The sequence below is a fragment of the Pongo abelii genome, chromosome 14 (genome assembly GCF_028885655.2).
Source record: "Pongo abelii isolate AG06213 chromosome 14, NHGRI_mPonAbe1-v2.0_pri, whole genome shotgun sequence".
In the NCBI taxonomy this organism is placed as follows: Eukaryota; Metazoa; Chordata; class Mammalia; order Primates; family Hominidae; genus Pongo; species Pongo abelii.
In genome coordinates this window covers 25574205-25592550 of record NC_071999.2, presented here as the reverse complement: position 1 = coordinate 25592550, position 18346 = coordinate 25574205, and the positions used below count along the sequence as shown (strand labels likewise).

General features: G+C 41.6%; 1 protein-coding gene across 1 annotated transcript in view; it reads right to left on the bottom strand.

The window, feature by feature from the left end:
* Window positions 1–11043, bottom strand: part of TNFRSF19 (TNF receptor superfamily member 19) — a 49272-nt gene extending 38229 nt beyond the window's left edge. Inside the window, 1 exon segment of the mRNA NM_001131945.1 lies at window positions 10637–11043. The gene's annotated coding sequence lies outside the window, so the exon portion shown is untranslated.
* Between the last annotated feature and the right edge of the window lie 7303 nt (window positions 11044–18346).

Here is an 18346-nt window from a genome sequence, read left to right as displayed (position 1 = left end):
CTGTAGTCCCAGCTACTCGGGAGGCTGAGGCAGGAGAATGGCGTGAACCCGGGAAGTGGAGCTTGCAGTGCGCAGAGCGCCACTGCACTCCAGCCTGGGTGACAGAGCGAGACTCCATCTCAAAAAAAAAAAAAAGAAAAAAAAGAAAAGGCACATCGACATTGCAATTTCCAGTGCATAATGCTCTTCATGTGTCCATAACTGCATATTCAAGATCCAGCCTGGACTCAGAGTTGCAAGACACACTCCGGCCAAAGAAACAAATAACTTTTATGATTGTTCTGAAAATACTAACACCACCTCTCAGAGTTAGCACTTACTATGGAAAAAAGTTTCCTAAAGTCAATAAAGCCATGTGGCTTTGGTAATAAAGTAGGTATGGTAAGACATTTTCATAGATTAAAAAGTAAAGAACAGAGCTTATGATAACGCTTCATGCATTGATGCCAAGGCTATATTTTCCAAATGAAAATGCATTTCTATGTTTTGTTTTACTTTCAGAACAATTTGATAAATGTTATGCAAAGAAGCTTTCTTTTTAAGTACTCACATTTCTGTGAATGTCAAAAATTGTCTTCCACACTAGGACTCAATTCTCACTCCTCCAGTTCTATACCTTCCAATTAGATAATAAGCACTGCCTGGAATTTTTAAGACTACATGAAAGTAGTGTTGGCAAAAACGCCTAAGGTGAAACTGCACCACAGAAAAGGTACTGAGTAAATCCTGAAGTAACGCAATGTAATCCTCCCTTTTGCATCTAATATCTGATCATGAAATGACAACCCTAAGAAATATCGTTTGCATGGGGTATGTTTAACAATAACTGTTTCCTGTTTACATAAAGAAATTGTTTTGTTTTGTAGTCAAAGAAACTGTCATCGGAGTAAAAAATACGTCTTCATACATATCTTGGGTTAAACTGTTTCAGTTAAAAGAAACACTGAACAATGGTGATGTGGTATGCAAATTGAGTCCTTTATTAAAATGCAAAAAAAATGACATGGATTTCTTACAATAGTGAACGGAGACTGGATGACTACTGCACTACCATCAAAACAGATCACAGAATTTTGATCCGCCAAACTTGATCTCCAGGAGTATATTAGCCAAATTTCTGTTCCATGAGATGGCATTACACGCATTGTAAGAGCTGGCTTTCTCACGCTCTAAATCTATCACAGGCTCTACTCATCAATATACTAATAATTCCTGCTGAACTCTAAGGAACTCTTTCCCACAGAAGGAATATACCCTGGGCCGCTCACAGACAACGCTCTCCCGCCGCCGGCGCTGGCCCGGGATGCGGCCCCGAGACGCCTGCAGCCGCGCGCTGGCTCAGGGGACCTCCGCAGGACGCAGGCGGGCGCCGGGGCCGGATCGGGCTTGGGCAGAGTGACAGGCTCCCAGTCGTGAGCCTCACAAGCAGATCTATTTACAATATCCCGGATAGGAGTCCAGGTCGCGTCGCTCGCACCGCCCGCGGGGACCCGGCGTGAATTCACACGCTCCCCTCCCACCGCCTCGCCGCCTGTCACGGCCCCGGGACCCGGTCAGCCCCTCCGGGGGTTCCCTTCACCTCGCAGTACTCCGCCCGCGAGCAGCCCCCGCCTGCGCTCCTCCCTCCCTCGGGCGGCCGCCTCCTCTCCCGGCTCCCACCCAGCGGGGATCCACCAGGGCGAGGGCTGAAGACCTCGCGGGACGCCGCGCGCCCGGGACAGCGACACACCTACCTTCCCAGCCACCTGGGAGGCTGCAGGTCCGGGCCGGAGCCCGAGGCTCAGGGGCGCCCGGAGCCGTCCTGGTTAAAGCGCAGGGCGCGGGGTTGCATGGGGGTCCAGTCCAGCGTGCACGCCGTGCACCTCCCAGCGCAGGGCTCCGCTCTCTCCCGTAGCCCGGCAACGGCAGCCACCCCGGAGCCCCGCCCACCAGGAGCCCCGCCCAAGGCACCGCCCACCCGGGCCCCGCCCTCATCGCCGCCCTCTCCGTGGCTCCGCCCCCGTCCAGAGCCCCGCCCCCAGCCCACACTGCGTCAGCCTGACTTGCTCTGCAGTTGGGTTCTTTGGAGGCCCCCACTCCGGGGCTGCTGAAGCGGATGAATGTGAGGCTGACTGGGGGCTTGGAGATGGGGAACCGGAGACCACCAAGAACATGGCTGTGTTGGGAAACTTTCCTTCAGAGCAGAGAGGGAGGCTTCCTTTCCGCCGTGGTGTTCCCCACCTTTCAGCCTTTCCCGCGTGGGCCCCCATCCCACCCAGAGGGGATACGGCGGCCAGGTCTGCGCTGCTGCGCCTGAGCTCAGGTCGGCGGAGGTCGCAGACCTCGGCTCCCCAGCCGGCAGGGACTCGCCGGTGCGCGTTCCCACGGACGCCTCCCGGGGAAGCCCGGGGAAGCCCGAGTTCGCCTCCTGCAGGCCGGGAAGCACTCGCCCCGAGACCGCCGCACCCTCGCGGCGGAAGGACGTCTGCACCACAGCTGTAGCACCAGCGCGTGCGAGGCGGGGCCAGGGCCAGGGGCTCACTGGGCAGTTTTGCTGAAAGGGTTAAGAGAATCGCGTCTGTAACAAAATACTTTTACAGCAGTAGAATGCTGTAAAAGTGCAAGCAGTATTGTCCTATTCGTTCACCCAAGATACGGTGCATGACTTTGGTACCAAGGCATCCACCGTTTCTCACGTGTTGGTTTTGACTTCCCGACTCAAGTGCACTGTTTGAATGGATCCAAGTCCCTGTTTCTTTTCTATACCCCAAGGCCCACTGGAGCCCCTCCATCAGTATTTGTTGAATGAATGAGTGAATAGGTTGCTGTATTTCATTGCCCAAAAGCACAGCTTGTGATCCCAAGCTTCCAACAGCGTAGCACTATACTAGGTACTTGTGAACAATGTTAAAAATATTATCATTCCCGATGTCACACCTTGATAGAGGTTGTATATTTCAAATCTAACACATCCAGAATATAGATCACAATAACGACTTATCGGTAAACGATTTCCAAATGATGTACATTATCTAATTTGAACCTCAAGGCAAGTGTGTGGTTCCCTGTCACATCTCCCAGCGGCTACCTGATCACACTCCAGCCCTCAGTGCACATCACTACCATATTCATTCCCACATCCCGCTGAACCTGAAAAGTCACTTCTTTATCTGTGTTTCCTTCCCCAACTACACCTGGATCTCCCGAGGGCATCTCCTAATTCCTTGATATCCCGATATCACGGGGCCTAGCATACGATGGATACTCAGCACTTCTAAGCTGAGTTACTGCATCTTCTTTTGCAAGGTCTCACGCAGTCCTGCATCGTCCTCTCTTTGTCTTGGTGCCCACCACCTCCTCCACCACCATGCAGACCCTCCCCACCCCTCACCACAGCACTGCCTCTGTCATCAACCCTGCTTCCCGCCTTTCATCACTGCTACTGTCAGGCTGAAGAGTCACAGGAAGTTCTTCACTGAAAAGAATGGATTCTGCGCTCCTTAGATTAGCATTCCAAGATGTGCAGGTGCAGCCCTACACCTATTACCAGCCTTGCCTCGCCTCTGGAGCAGGCTTTATAAACTGCACCGCGTGGCCCTTCCTTTGCTCTCTACTTCCTCTTCGTGCTCTCCCATCCTACCTCTGAGCTTTACCTACTTGCCTTACTCCAGTTTCAGCACTTCGCTCAAAAGCCACGGCTCTCACGAGTTTTCCCTCAATTCTGAGCCTATATATTTCCATGCTCCAAGGTTTGTAGCAATTTAGCACTTGCCCATTGTGTCCTGTATCATAAGATTCTGTGTACTAACTTTCTTCTTCAAGGAGTTAAAAACACTTTCAGAGAAGGGGCATATTTTGTTCCGATTTGTATCTCTGACAGTATCACTCATTCAAATAAATGTTCAACCAAAGCTTTCTGAGTGGAATTGAATCTGCCAGCTCAGGAACTACCTTCTCTGACTTCAACCAAATGTTCTTCTTCTCTCTGACCTCCTTTTGTCCTTAGAGACAGTAACACATTACTGAGTTCATTAGTTCTTGAATCATTTTATGTGTTTTGACTGGTCTTCCCAGTTAGCCTGTTAGCTTACAATAGAGAGAGAACCTATTGTTAGCCTGAATGGGCTTGGGCATCTGACAATCTGGTCCCAATGCCAACCTGTCATTCAGTAGTTGCATGACTTTGGAAAAGTTACTTAACCTCTCTAAGTTTCTGGTTCTCCATATGTAAAATGAGTTGCTTCATTGATGGTTGTTAAGTATTAATAGATAAGGTATTTAAAGTGCTTAGGCCAATGCCTGGCACTCACTGAATAGCCATTCTTAGTAGCAATATAGCCTCTTACAATGCCTAGCATCAATCAATAAATGATCATTGATGGTGAGAAAAAGGACATTGAACCTCTGCACTCCAGCTGTTAGATTCATCTAATTCTTTAAAGAGGCTCATTAAGCTAAACACAGTTGGCCCTCCACATCCATGGATTTCACATCATGGATTCAACCAACTGCAGATTGAAAATATTTGGAAAAAAAAAGAATAGTTGTGTCTGTACTGAACATGTACACTTTATTTTGTCATTATTCCCTAAACAATATGGTATAACAACTATGTACACAGCATTGACGTTGTATTAGATATTATAAGTAATAGAGTGATGATTCAAAGCATATGCAAATTTATACCATGTTTTGTAAGGGACTTGAGCATTTGCAGATTTTGGTATCCAAGAGGGTGTCCTGAAAGCAGTCCCCCTCAGATGCTGAGGGAACAAACTCTATAGTTCCCACTTTCCCTCATTTGAGTGTTATATGATTTGGAGACAGTGTCTGAACAAAAACTCAGGCACACAATTGAGCACCATAGTAGTATAAAAAGAATTCTGTGGGCCGGGAGCGGTGGCTCACGCTTGTAATCCTGGCACTTTGGGAGGCCGAGGCAGGCGGATCACCTGAGGTCCGGAGTTTGAGACCAGCCTGGCCAACATGGCGAAACCCCGTCTCTGTAAAAATACAAAAATTAGCCGGGCATGGTGCCAGGTGCCTGTAATCCCAGATACTAGGGAGGCTGAGGCAGGAGAATCACTTGAACCTGGGAGGCAGAGGTTGCAGTGAGCCAAAATCACACCACTGCACTCCAGCCTGGGGGACAGAGCAAGACTCCGTCTCAAAAAAAAAAGAATTCTGTGATCCTTAGGCTCATGCAAAATGAAAATGGATGCTTGTAATTAGGACGGGGAGCATTTTACTTCCTTTAAAACACTGCATATAGTTAATGGGTTACAATTTTTACTGGAAAAGCAAAATTGCTATGACAATCTTGATAGAGGTGTTTGTTTTTAAGATTTATGTTAAAAGTTAGTTTTCTGAAGATAGTTTTAGCAATATCTGAGAGCTGATACAAAGTGCATTTGTTTAAAATATTTTTCCCCAAAAGTTGAACTAAGGAAAACTTGAAAAACCCCTGAAAAAATAGTTTCAGTGATAAACTAGCTCACTGGTAGCAAAGCTAATGAAAACTTGCCTGACTTCTAGTCATTTCTCTTGTAAATCACTATTCCTTGGGGAAAAAAAATGGAATAGAATGCAAGCTACAGGAGAATATGAAATTTTGTCTCTTTGGTTTACAGTTTTTGGCACATAGTAAGTTCTCATTAAAAATTTGTTGGATGAATTAGTAATTGAGAGTGAGAATCTCAAAGGGTAATAAAGTTTTCCAAATACAGTTAAGAAAATAAGTGGAGGAGGAACCCCCAAGACCTAGCTATTTAAGTAATTCCCAGTACCTACTACTGCCAATTATAGACTATCAGCATGGGGCTGAGGGAGCACTGTGAGGCCAATGCCCAGTGACTTCCTGAATGTCACACATCAAGTTAATTAACAAAGCTGGAATCAGAATCTGGGCTTTCTGTATCTCAACATAATCTTCACCATACCATGGGTGCATAAACCAATATATATAAAAAACCCAAGGAGGCTTTTTTAATATAATTTATATAATGTGGAGCTCAAGACACTTACAGAGCAAATTTGTTGCAAGTTGCAGCACTTGCACTGATCTTTGTGAGTCTGGCCCTGAGTACCTCATTGGCTAGACCCTTTTCATGAGTTTGATGAGAGAAGAGACAGTCCATTGACTCTCCTTCTCTGCTTCCTGATGAACATGGTGGACTCCCTGACCTAGGACTGGCTTGAGGCCAGGCTGGCTGAGCAGCAGTCCATGGTGCTAAGCTATAGAGCAACCAAAGAATGGGGGGCATTTAGCAGGATGGAGAAAACTATCCTTATCAGAATTCCCCTCAAAGACAGTGGGTTATGTTGGAAGGAATGGTTTATGAAGTCAATTGAAACCCCCACATGACTTCTCCTTCCCCTTGTCATCAAAGAGAAAATTTAAGTCACAAAGGAGGGTGTTAAACTACCTACTTAATCTAAAGAAGTGAGTATTGATTTTGCCAAGTGGGTGGGTTTGAGGTAACAACTTTGGAGCCAAAGCTGAATGACTAGTGACAGTAGAGGAGAAATTAAAGCACAACCAACACAGCCACCAGGGAGCCTCCCTCTGCCCTCCCATCATAGAGCTCACCCAGGCGGACAACGTTTTAAACAACCAGCCTTTAAAGGGATCAAATCACTCATTCTTCCAGGGTGGCTTGGACTGGCCTTGCCGACACAGAAAGACAATCCGACTAAACCAATGCCAGACGGTTGAGTTCAGTTCACTCCTGAAGCAGAGGGAGAACACATTATACCTTCACGGCTTAGGGAGGTCCTTTGTGGCCATCTTGACAGAAAATACTATTAAAAATGTCTAATAGTTCTTACAAAATATATGAAAGGAAAAAAAAACCTGGAGCCCACATTTTTGGCCAAAGTTTTGGCTATAATGTTTGCTGACAGTCAAGTTCAGCTTTGTGTAATTCTTATAAGAGAAAGAATGAACCACCTAGCCCCAGAACAAAAAAAATGTAGAACACAATGCTGCCACTGAATTATTCCTATAATCTTGTACATGTTATTTATCCTTGCACAAGTACTTAATAGATATTGAATTAATTAATAATGAGTGAATTAATAAATATAGGTCATCTTAGTAATAATCTTGTATATATAGGAATCCTAAGGAGGGTGATAAGCCCTATTATGAGGGCAGCTGTTTGGCCATGAGAGTCCTGTATTTGTATAAAATTTTATCAATAACTAAATTAAAATTTTTCACACAAGGTATATATATATATACACACACATATATGTGTGTGTATATATGTACATATATACATATATACGTATATACAAGGTATATAATATATACACATATGTATATATAGTACACATATATATGTATATATATATACCTTGTGTGAAAAATTTTAATTATTTGTATAATATATGTATAATATATACATATATATGTGTATATATATATATTTTTTTTTTTTTTTTGAGACAGAGTCTCACTCTGTCACCCAGGCTGGAGTGCAGTGGCATGATCTCGGCTCACTGAAAGCTCTGCCTCCCGGGTTCACACCATTCTTCTGCCTCAGCCTCCCGAGTAGCTGGGACTACAGGCACCTGCCACCTTGCCCGGCTAATTTTTTGTATTTTTAGTAGAGACGGGGTTTCACCGTGTTAGCCAGGATGGTCTCGATCTCCTGACCTCGTGATCCGCCTGCCTCGGCCTCCCAAAGTGCTGGGATTACAGGTGTGAACCACTGCGCCTGGCCCCAAGATATGTTTTTTCAAGGAAGAAAAGCAAAGAGCTAATGAAAACATGCTCAAGATTCTTAACATAATCAAACATGATATGAAACACATATCATATCATGTTTGAAATGCACATTGAGTTTGTCAACTGAAGTTTCACAAAATCCTACTGGGAATTTCCCTGGAGGAAAATTAACCTTTAATTATTAAACTTTTTGTGGATGCCACTGGCATCATCTAAGAAAATATCAATTCCTTCAAAGCGCACAAATATGTGTTGATATAATGCCAAACTCCTATATACACATACACACAGAGACAAACACACAAATACCTATATAATTCCACATCACATTGATGCACTAAACTTTTTGTGAAAATTATTTTACATGTTAAATTATGTTAAATTATGGGTAGCAGCTACTGTATTTAGACAGCTTAGAAGTCCAGAAGTAGAAGGAACAGTTGGGAAATAATCAGACGAATCCAGCTGACTGACATATCTATCACGGAAGCAAAAAAAAAAAAGCACTACAATAGGAAGTGGCTCTCTTTATTTTTCAAACTAATATTGTTCTTTGATGAGCTTCAGGGTGCATTTGTTTTCAGCAGTTGTTGGAAAGCAGACCCCTCATGGTAGACTGGAAAGAACATTGGACTAGAACTGGGAAAATCAGCCATGTGACCTTGTTAAGATAGGGACATTCATTTTCTATAGCCTCAGTTCCCTCATCAGTAAAATGGCCATAAAAATTCCAATCCTGCTTATTTCATAAAGATGATGTGATCAACTCCCTCACTTCACACATGAGAAAACTCTCTTGAGGTCATATAGCTAATTGGTGACAGTATCAGGACTCAAAATAAAAGTCTTTTGAAGACTTGGACTTTCTGTAGTAACAAAGCTGCCATTGAAGCAACAGATAGGAAAGTGCTTTGAAAAATGTCACATAAGGGTTTTGTTCAGTAGAAGTAATGGGACTGTATCTGCCAAAGTCATTTTGCGGCAGTTAATTAGGAAATGCCTTTTGAGACTGTACCTGTACCTTCAGATATAACCATCTTTCTTTTAAAATCAAATACACTCTATTTCATTTCTCAACAATGACACTAGAAGTAAACAATTAACTGAATTAATTCAGACACTGAAGTGGATTTTCAAGGACTTGACTTGCCCAAGCTAGTTTTCTACAAAGCCTAAATTAATCAGATAATTACTAATTCTCCCTTTGTTTTGTGCTGAGGAGAGCCTGTATTTGTTAAAATGATCCTAGTAGCAGAATAAATAGTCATTTTAAAAATTTTAAAATCCAAATCTGAACTAAATGAGCAAGTTTCAAACACACTATTTCTTTAGGCACCGTCTCCAGTCATTGTTTTAAAAGGTTAATTTTCTTTATCTGAATGTGAACATTAATACCACTTTTGTGATTAAAAGGAAGATTTTAAGCAAACAAATTTAAAAAAAACAAACTAAACCAATATTGCAGGATATTGTGAACATGATTTGTTGTACTCTTAGAAAAAAAAAAGCAAATGCCTCTCCTGACATGACTAAAAACAGCAGTTAAATCTTTAAGATTAAATTATTACTGACACACTTTAAAAATATAATCAGTTTAGCATGGCTTTAAATAACCTCCACTTAACAACTAGCTAAGTTTTAAAATTAAATAAACAATGCTAATTACCCTTCTAGTATCAAGAGGAAAGTGTAGAAAGTAATTTAATTAAATGGCTCTGAAAAATTAATTACATATGAAATGAGACTCATTAGACCTTTCCTGTTTCATCAGAATTTCAGACTAAAGGATAACTGGTCTTATCACTTATGGTTTCTTTGTGGTTCAGCTAGCATCAAATAGACTTGTGATAATAATTAAATATTTTGCCCAGATAAATTTAGGATTAGAACATTAAAAAAAAAAATCATCGCGAACAAAGTATCAGTGTTACTTTTCCATTGTATTTAGTTTTTATATTTCACTGTAAAGATTTTACTCTGTGTGTGTGAGCGTGAGTGTGTGTGTATCATGAACTGACAAAAAAATAACAGTTAACTTTCAAATTCGGTACAGCAATATAATTTGGTTTTGTCATGTTGGGCATTAGCTAAAGTGAAAATGTGACTAAGATACTTTATGTAACATAATAACTTGATTACTCAGATAGTTTTCATAAACAGTTGGCAAATTTTGACTTACAACAGCTGTCACTATAAATGTAAAGTAAATGTTAATTTAGGAATATTAACCTTGTGAATGTTTCTGTAAATAAGGCTTATGCTATTTCCAAAGGTTATAGAAAATCACTAGAGTATTTTTAGCCAAACTTAGTGCAACTTTATCCTCACTGTTTTTAAATTCTTCAGTTTTACACATTAAAGTCTTTAATCATACTTGAATGGTTTTTCAGTGATTCCCTTGAGTGTACAAACACATAAGGAAATGTATTTGATAGATTTACCTCTTGGAAGTGAGAGAATAAATAAACTAAAGAAACAGTATTGCCAGAGATACATTTTACTTTTTTATATAAGAAAACAAAGAAAGTATTTTCAACAAGCAAAGTTGCACTGACTGTTTACTAAATAAGGTAACCTGTAAATACTTAGAGCAATTATAGCTCACAGATCTCAGGGGCTGAAGTACCGGTTGCATGCTAAAGTTAGCACTGTTCTGTTTTGTCCTGTTTGTACAACTCATTTCCAAGTAAAATTTGCATGACAGACTGCAAACCCTCTTGTACAAACTACTAAAAATTGCATCAAGTTCCATAGTTACTCTGATACACACATTCAGCATCATGTAGTATTCAGCTGTATAAATGCTTTCTAAAAAATTAATTAAAACCATTCTTTTCTCAGAACACATGCGAAAAATGCAGTGAAAGCTATAACAAAACTTAAAACAGAGTACCTGCAACATGCTGAGCTCTTTGCAGTACTTACCCGTTTGGCAACTTAGTTTCTCCTGGCAGCACTTCTGTGCCAAATGCTTCTACCTTCCCAAAAATGTATGTCAGCACAAGCCCAGACGAAACTTCAAATCCAGGAAAATAAAATTAACCATGCAGATCAAAGGCAGACGAGCAGGGAGATGAAATGCCTGTAATCTGATCAGTGATCAGTTGCTGAACATCAAAGGCAGGGCTGAGTTTATATATATGCATGGACATCAAGAAAGTTCACTTTCAGCAGGTAGTTACCCTCCCGCCTCCTAGTCCACAGATTCTTTTGTTAAACATGGATCACGTTGTTTTCCTCCTCTTTTTTGCAATGAGGCAATGCTGGTAGTTCTCCCATGCTTGGGCTGAGTGGCTGGATCTGTAGCTTTTTTGGTTCCCAAGCTGTGTTGTGGACTGTGTGTTGGAAGCTTTTCCTAGTGCCAGCGGGTTCTGCTTTATCCCTTTCATCTCGCTGAACTGCAGATCCCATGACATCATTCAGCGCCGTGGGACTGGTAGGAGAGCTGTAATTCAGCCTGTGGGGGAGTATAGCTCAAGAGAAGCCAGAGTTTGGCTGATTTCTAATCACGTTAGACTATTGTGCCTCACACAGGACAGTTTCTGTTATCTGTCTGCCAGCTGGAAAGGACAGCAACTGCTGCTGGATGCTTCTTGGGTGATAAGATCCCTGATGGATGGACGTGCCAAATGACAGCATTTAATTGCCTCTTCGCTGATAAAAATCACAATTTCCTACAGAGACTGGGTGTGGAATATTCAGCATAGTTAAATAGCACTATGAGACCACTCTGAAAAACACCCAAGGACACTGCCAGATGGACTGATAACATTTTCACATTTTGTTTCCAGTTTTCAAAGTGACAAGTCTTTAAGGATTTTAAGGAAACTGCCCTTTCTTTGAAACATACATTATTAGGATCTGATCACCAATCAAACCGGGGTGTGTTAAGTAGTTAAGCAGCAGATAACCAACAATTCATGAATAAACTGCTATCTTCCACTGGCTCACTTAAGACTTTGGGCAGAGACTTAATCTCAATCTTTGCCTTAGTTTGGGACTCTGGAAATTAGATTTTAAAGCAATATCTACTTCTTAGACATATTTCATTAATACTTGTTGAGCATTTTAAAATTCACAAAAGAAGAATTATGTAGAACAAAGCATTTGCCCTGTGATTATTGCAAAGCCATGTTATTTGCCTTTTAGGGCTGTTTCTTCCAAACTCATAGTTTGGACTTACAACTCACTAAAAAATTACCACCTTAGCCTAATTCTTCATATTTTAAAATTAAATATATTGCTCATTATTTAAAATTTTTAAGCTATTTTCCTTAACAATGTCAGATTCAATACGATTATTTTATTTTGAGTATTTAGTAAAATAGAAGATAAGAAGAAATTTCATCTTCCTTGAAATCCAGGATATGGTGCTTTTCTGATTTTCAGACAGTTATTTCATGGAATGAAGACAATTTTTCTATTTTATAATGGAAACTCACCAACTTTTAGAAGTTAAGTTAAAAATATGTTTGCAAAACTTAGGGGATAGTAGAACTCAGTCTTTTTAAATGTAACTTCCCTCCTTAACTGGTTTTGTCTAATTTTTCCTGATGTGATATTTGAAAATGTTGTCTATGAAGTGTTTATTTCCAGATTTCTATGATTCTTGAATAATTTTAATAGCAAAATATTTAGTTTGAACAGTTCATAAGTTCCATATAACATTTAAATAGTCCTGTTGATTTTTCCATGTTTCTTGTATAATTTTTCTACTTATACATCATTTCTCAAAAATGCACAGGGCTCAAATAGTATTTGAACTGGCAGGTGTGATGCTTAAGGACTTCCTTAAAGCAGACCAGGAAAATTCCTGTGACATCTGGGCTTCACATACATTTCCTGGGCACCTTGAACCCATGAATACAAAGAAAATATTTACAAAGACAAAATATTTACAAGAAGGCATGTGCCCATTTCTTTTCTGAGGTAGTCCAAACCTACCACCAGCATGGAATCCATATGCCAACAGCCTGCACTCAGGATTAAAGTTTCCCGATACACTGATATATTAAATCAGAGCAACTAGACACTCTGTAAGGCTCATTGGCTAAGCAAGTAGATTCTATGTCTTTATAGATTTCAACACCAGTAGAAATAGGTGAAGGACTGAATTCGGATTCTTGTGTTCCACTGAAAAACATACAGGAGGCACTTGAAAGCAGGGACTTGAATGAAAACCAATCAAATGACCTTCAATTTATACAAATCTCCCCAAGCAAGATTTGTAGTTCAAGATACAGCTAGCAATGCAATACCATCTCCAGTGAAAGAGTTTATTCACCAAGTCACTGGACATTATTTTGAATTGGTCCTCTTGTGGCCAAGAACTCCCCACGTGTGAGATGAAAGGGGGCTGAGGCTAGGGCCCCATCTGTTGCCCGGACCAGAGTGTGGCTAAATGTCGGCCTGGCAGCAGGAGTGACCTCTTGACCTGCGGCTCATTTAGCACTGTGCCCAGCCAGCAGAGCCTCCTTCGTTGTGAGGTGTGGCCTGGACCATTGTTGTTTCTGAACAGCACCAGGAAGGGGAGCTACTGCAAAGCTTTTCTCTTTCCCCTCCAAGAAGCTTAGATTACTGTGATTAAATCAGCGTGATACTGTGGTGATAAGAGATCCAACACTCCACTTGACATCATTGTCCGTTGTAATGACACCAAGTTACAGCATTTGATCAATGATTCCTGTGCCATGTTGCAGTACACTTGGCTCATCTTAGTCTTTTTGCCAAGCTGCCTTTCAGCGACCTGGTTCTGCAAGGTGGTTGTGGCAGCCATTGGATCCACAGTGGGGAGCTCCAGTCTGCACTTCAAAAGAAGTGGTCAGTGTTTGAGATGACAGGCATGCCAGTTACCCTGATCTGATCACTATACCTTATAGGTATAGAAATGTCACTAGGTGGCCAGGAATATGTATAATTATTATTAATCAGTTAAAAATAAAATAAATGATTGAGAAAACTTCAATTGTTCATATCCAAGAAGGGAGGGGCTGCCCGAGATTCTTGATGGGGGGTGGGGTCTCATGTCACCCCCAGTTGCCACCACGTGCTATTTTCTTCCCAACACTTGGAGTGTGGTTCCTTTGCTCCTTTATCTTGACAGGTGGATGCCATAAATTCTCACCATTTTAAGATATAGGTCAGGTGATAACACATTTTCCCCATCAAGTTTCATAGTTTTTAGAGTTGCCTGCATGTCTTTTCTAATGCTATCTTTTCTAACTTTTCTGTTCAGAGGATACATCCTGGATTATATCAGATAAGCACAGCCCTATTACATACATTAAGAGGAATGATTTCTGCATTTGTTTCAACTGAACACTTTTTAGAAAATGAAATAGCTCATGGTTATGAAAAGAACATGGATGCTAGAGTCAGAAAGGCCTCTGTTCAAATCCCTCTTACTACCTGTACTTGAATAACAGCTTAGGCAGTGTGGACGAAGGCTACCTAGTCCCACTGAGCTTTTTTTTTCCTAAGCTGCAGAAAGGGGATTCCACCTACCTCATTAGTGTTGCCAAAATAGCAAACTTATTTCGAGAGTATCAGGCAGAATAAACCCTCAACAGAAGAGCTAAGGTTCCTTTCTTTTCTCTGTAACTATTAAAATGCCAACATTTTAGCTAGGGGATCCAACTCAAACTTCAGTATTCTAAAGGGACAGGACAGGCTCTCACACAGCTCCTGGGCTGGTTATTCAAAGCCAAGGTAGCCCAGACATCCTCAGGTCCTTCACGATGCTGGGACCATTTGTACATGATCTGGGAGCAGCAGCTGCTATCTGGGACTGTGGTCCACATAATCACAGAAACAAAAAGGCTCAAGCCTGTTATTGGGTTGGATTGTATCTCCCTAAATTCCCATGTTGATGTCCTCACTCCCAGCACCTCAAAACATGAGCTTATCTGGAGATAGGTCTTTACAGGGGTAATCAAGTTCAAATGTGGTCATCAGGGTGGGCCCCAACCCAGAATGACTGATGTCCCTATAAAAAGGGAGATTTAGTGTGAGAAGACACACTGCTGCTGTTGAAGTCTATGGTACTTTGTTGTCACAGCCTCAAGAAACTAATACAAAGCCACTATCCAACAAACTACAAAGAGGTACAACTCCCATTTTCCTACATGTTCTGAAGCCTTACATTCTCCTCATTAGCATCTGCCTCCTACAAAGAGCCCCCAGCTCCAGTGGACACCCCTTGTCCTGCCGGACTCCGTCCTACCTCATGGGCAGAAGGCTCCTTCCTTTTCTTAAAGGGCCAGTTCAGGGGTACTGTTCAGTGAAGCTGAGTATGACTGAAAATCACTAAAGGTAACTGGGATAGAACCCAGTTTCTGGCTACCGTAAATAAAGCTGCCATGAACACTTCATGAACCTGAAAAAGCCAATCCTTCCAAATGGATCCTGAGTGGCTAACAGGGTCTAAATTCAGAATGGAGCTAGGTAATGAATGTCTTCTGCATTCTCTGAGAAACCACAGGCTTGTGTGATTTGGGGATTTCGTGGCTGTCTGCTCCTGTTTATGCCCCCTGATTTGATGGGTGCTGGGAAGTCTCATCTTGACTCCTGGATCTAACAAATAGACTTGTGACCTGCATTGACCAATCAAAACCAAACACACTTGCATCCCTCACTTGCAGATCAGACCAGAGTGGGAATCTGGGTGGGAGCTTTTTCTATAAAGGATAACCTGTCTGTCTGTTCTCAGGGAGAGCATCTTTGTTTTGTACTGAAGGCTGGGTCTCCCTGGTTTGCAAACTGCTTACAGGAATGAAATCATTCTCTTTTTTAAGGAAGATCCTTTTCAGTGGACTTGTTGATAATACTTGTGTACAAGTCTTAGTGTGGATATATGTTTTCATTTTTGTTAAGTAAATACGTAGGAATAGAATTTCTGGATTATATAGTGTATGTATGTTTAACTTCAAAAGAAACTGCCAGCCGGGCGCGGTGGCTCATGCCTGTAATCCCAGCACTTTGGGAGGCTGAGGCAGGCGGATCACGAGGTCAGGAGATCAAGACGTTCCTGGCTGGCACGGTGAAACCCCGTCTCTACTAAAAATACAAAAAATTAGCCAGAGGTGGTGGCAGGCACCTGTAGTCCCAGCTACTCAGGAGGCTGAGGCAGGAGAATGGCGTGAACCCGCGAGGCAAAGGTTGCAGTGAGCCGAGATTGCACCACTGCACTCCAGCCTGGGCGACAGAGCGAGACTCCGTCTCAGAAAAAAAAAGAAAAAAGAAACTGCCAAATTGTTGTCTCGAGTGTTTGTTCCAATTTACATTCCTGTTGGCAATATAGGAGATTTCCATTTGCTCTACTTCCTTAGCAACACTTGATATTGTCAGTTTTTCTCATTTCAGCTATTTAAATGCAGTCTAGTAGTAGCTTATGATAGTTTAACTTTGCATTTTGTTGATGCTAGCACTCAATTTATATATAGAGAGAGACTTTACTTTTTAGAACAGTTTTAGATTGACAGAAAGATTGAGCAGCTACTACAGCGATTTCCCATACATTCCCTGTGCCCCACTCAGCTTCCCCTATTATTTGCATCTTGCATCACCGTGATATATTTGTAATAATTAATGAATCAATATAGGTCCATTATTAACTAAAGTTCATAGTTTACACTAAAATTCATTCTTTGTGCATAGGCTTCTATGGATTTTTTTTTTTTTTTTTTTTTTTTTTTTGAGACAGAGTCTTGCTCTGTCACCCAGGCTGGAGTGCAGTGGTGTGATCTCGGCTCACTGCAACCTCTGCCTCTCAGGTTCAAGCGATTCTCCTGCCTCAGCCTCCCGAGTAGCTGGGATTACAGGTGTGAGCCACCACTCTCAGCTAATTTTTGTATTTTTAGTAGAGATGAGGTTTTGCCATGTTGGCCAGGATGGTCTTGAACTCCTGACCTCAAGTGATCTGCCTGCCTTGGCCTCCCAACTCCTGACCTCAAGTGATTTGCCTGCCTTGGCCTCCCAAAGTGCTGATACGAGCCACCGCACCTAGCCAGACTTCTGTGGATTTTGCCTAATATATAATAACATTTGCTCACCATTACAGTTTTGTACAGAGTAGTTTCGCTGCTCTAAAAATCCCCTATGCTCTACCTATTCATCCCTCCTTCCCCTAAAGCCCCTGGCAACCACTGATGTTTCTAAAGTCTCTATAGTTTTGCCTTTTCCCTAATGTTATATAGGTAGAATTATATGGTATGCAGTCTTTTCTGATTGGCTTCTTTCTTAGCAATATGCATTTAACTTTCTTCTATGACTTGCTGTGACTTGATAGCTCATTTCTTTTTATTGTTAAATATTCCATTGTCTGGATATAGTTTATCATTCACCTATTGAAGGACATCTTGGTTGCTTCCAGTTTTTGTGATTATGAATAAAGCTTCTATAAACATTCATGTGTAGGTTTTTGTGAGACTATGTTTTCCCTAGGAGCATGATTGCTGGATCATGTGATAAGACTGCAGTTAACTTTTAAAGAAACTGCCAACTGTCTTCCAGAGTGACAGCAGCATTTTGTATTTCCACCAGCAATGAATGGCAGTTCCTGTTGCCCTGCAGCCTTGTCAGCATTTTGGGTTATCCGTTGTTGTTGATGTTGTTTTTAATTTTAGCCACACTAATAGGTGTGCAGTGGTATCTGTTTTAATTTGTAATTCCCTAATGATGTATGGTGTTGGGCATATTTTCGTATGCTTATTTATCACCGTATATCTTCTTTGGTGAGGTGCCTATTCGTATCTTTTGCACATTTTAAAACTGGGTAGTATGTTTTCTTATTATTGAGTTTTAAGAGTTCTTTGTACATTTTGGATACAAGTTCCATATCAGATATGTGTTCTATAAATACTTTCTCCCAGTCTGTGGCTTGTCTTTCTAGTCCCTCAGCACTGTTAGCTTCAATTCTTAAAGGTCCCTCAGGCAAAATTGGAAATTAGAAATACTTATCCAAATTACTAGCCAATAGAGCAGCTCGTGATTTAAATAATCTGTCAAATCCAGAAGGTGCCAAAGAAGCAAACTGTCTGTGAATCAGGCAAAACTATCTGTTCTGATACTGTCAACAACAGCAACTACCACAACAAGGACAAGTTAATTCAGCAGATACACACATGCACACCCTGCCTCAGTGATGGAAAGGGTGCTTTATGCTGGAAACTGTCGCAGACCATCCCACTGCACCCAGCTGCCTTCTGCTCTCCAACTTTGCATAAGAGACTCCAAGTCACTCTTACCTGCCATATTGCCCTCTAAATACTTTGCTGAGCCCAGGCTAGTTATCAGAGAAGCTATCCAACTCATGTCTTATAATTAATCAAATGTTTTCCATTTCCTTTTCTGCCTCCTCAGCATTTATCCTGATTAATATACCAGGCTAATTACGAATCTTGGTTCTCAGTAGAGTTTGACAATGCTAACAAAAACTGTCGGAGAAACAGCAGGAAAATGCAAAAGGAGGCACTAAGAAACATCTTCAGAACAATACTACCACTTCCAAAAAAAGATCTGCGGTTCATCAGGAAGTATGTTAAAGACAGGCACGCTCTTAAAAATTGATTCAAGAAATGCCTATCTAAATAAAGTCAAAACATTTAATAATGCAATGACCCATCCAATGGAAGGAGC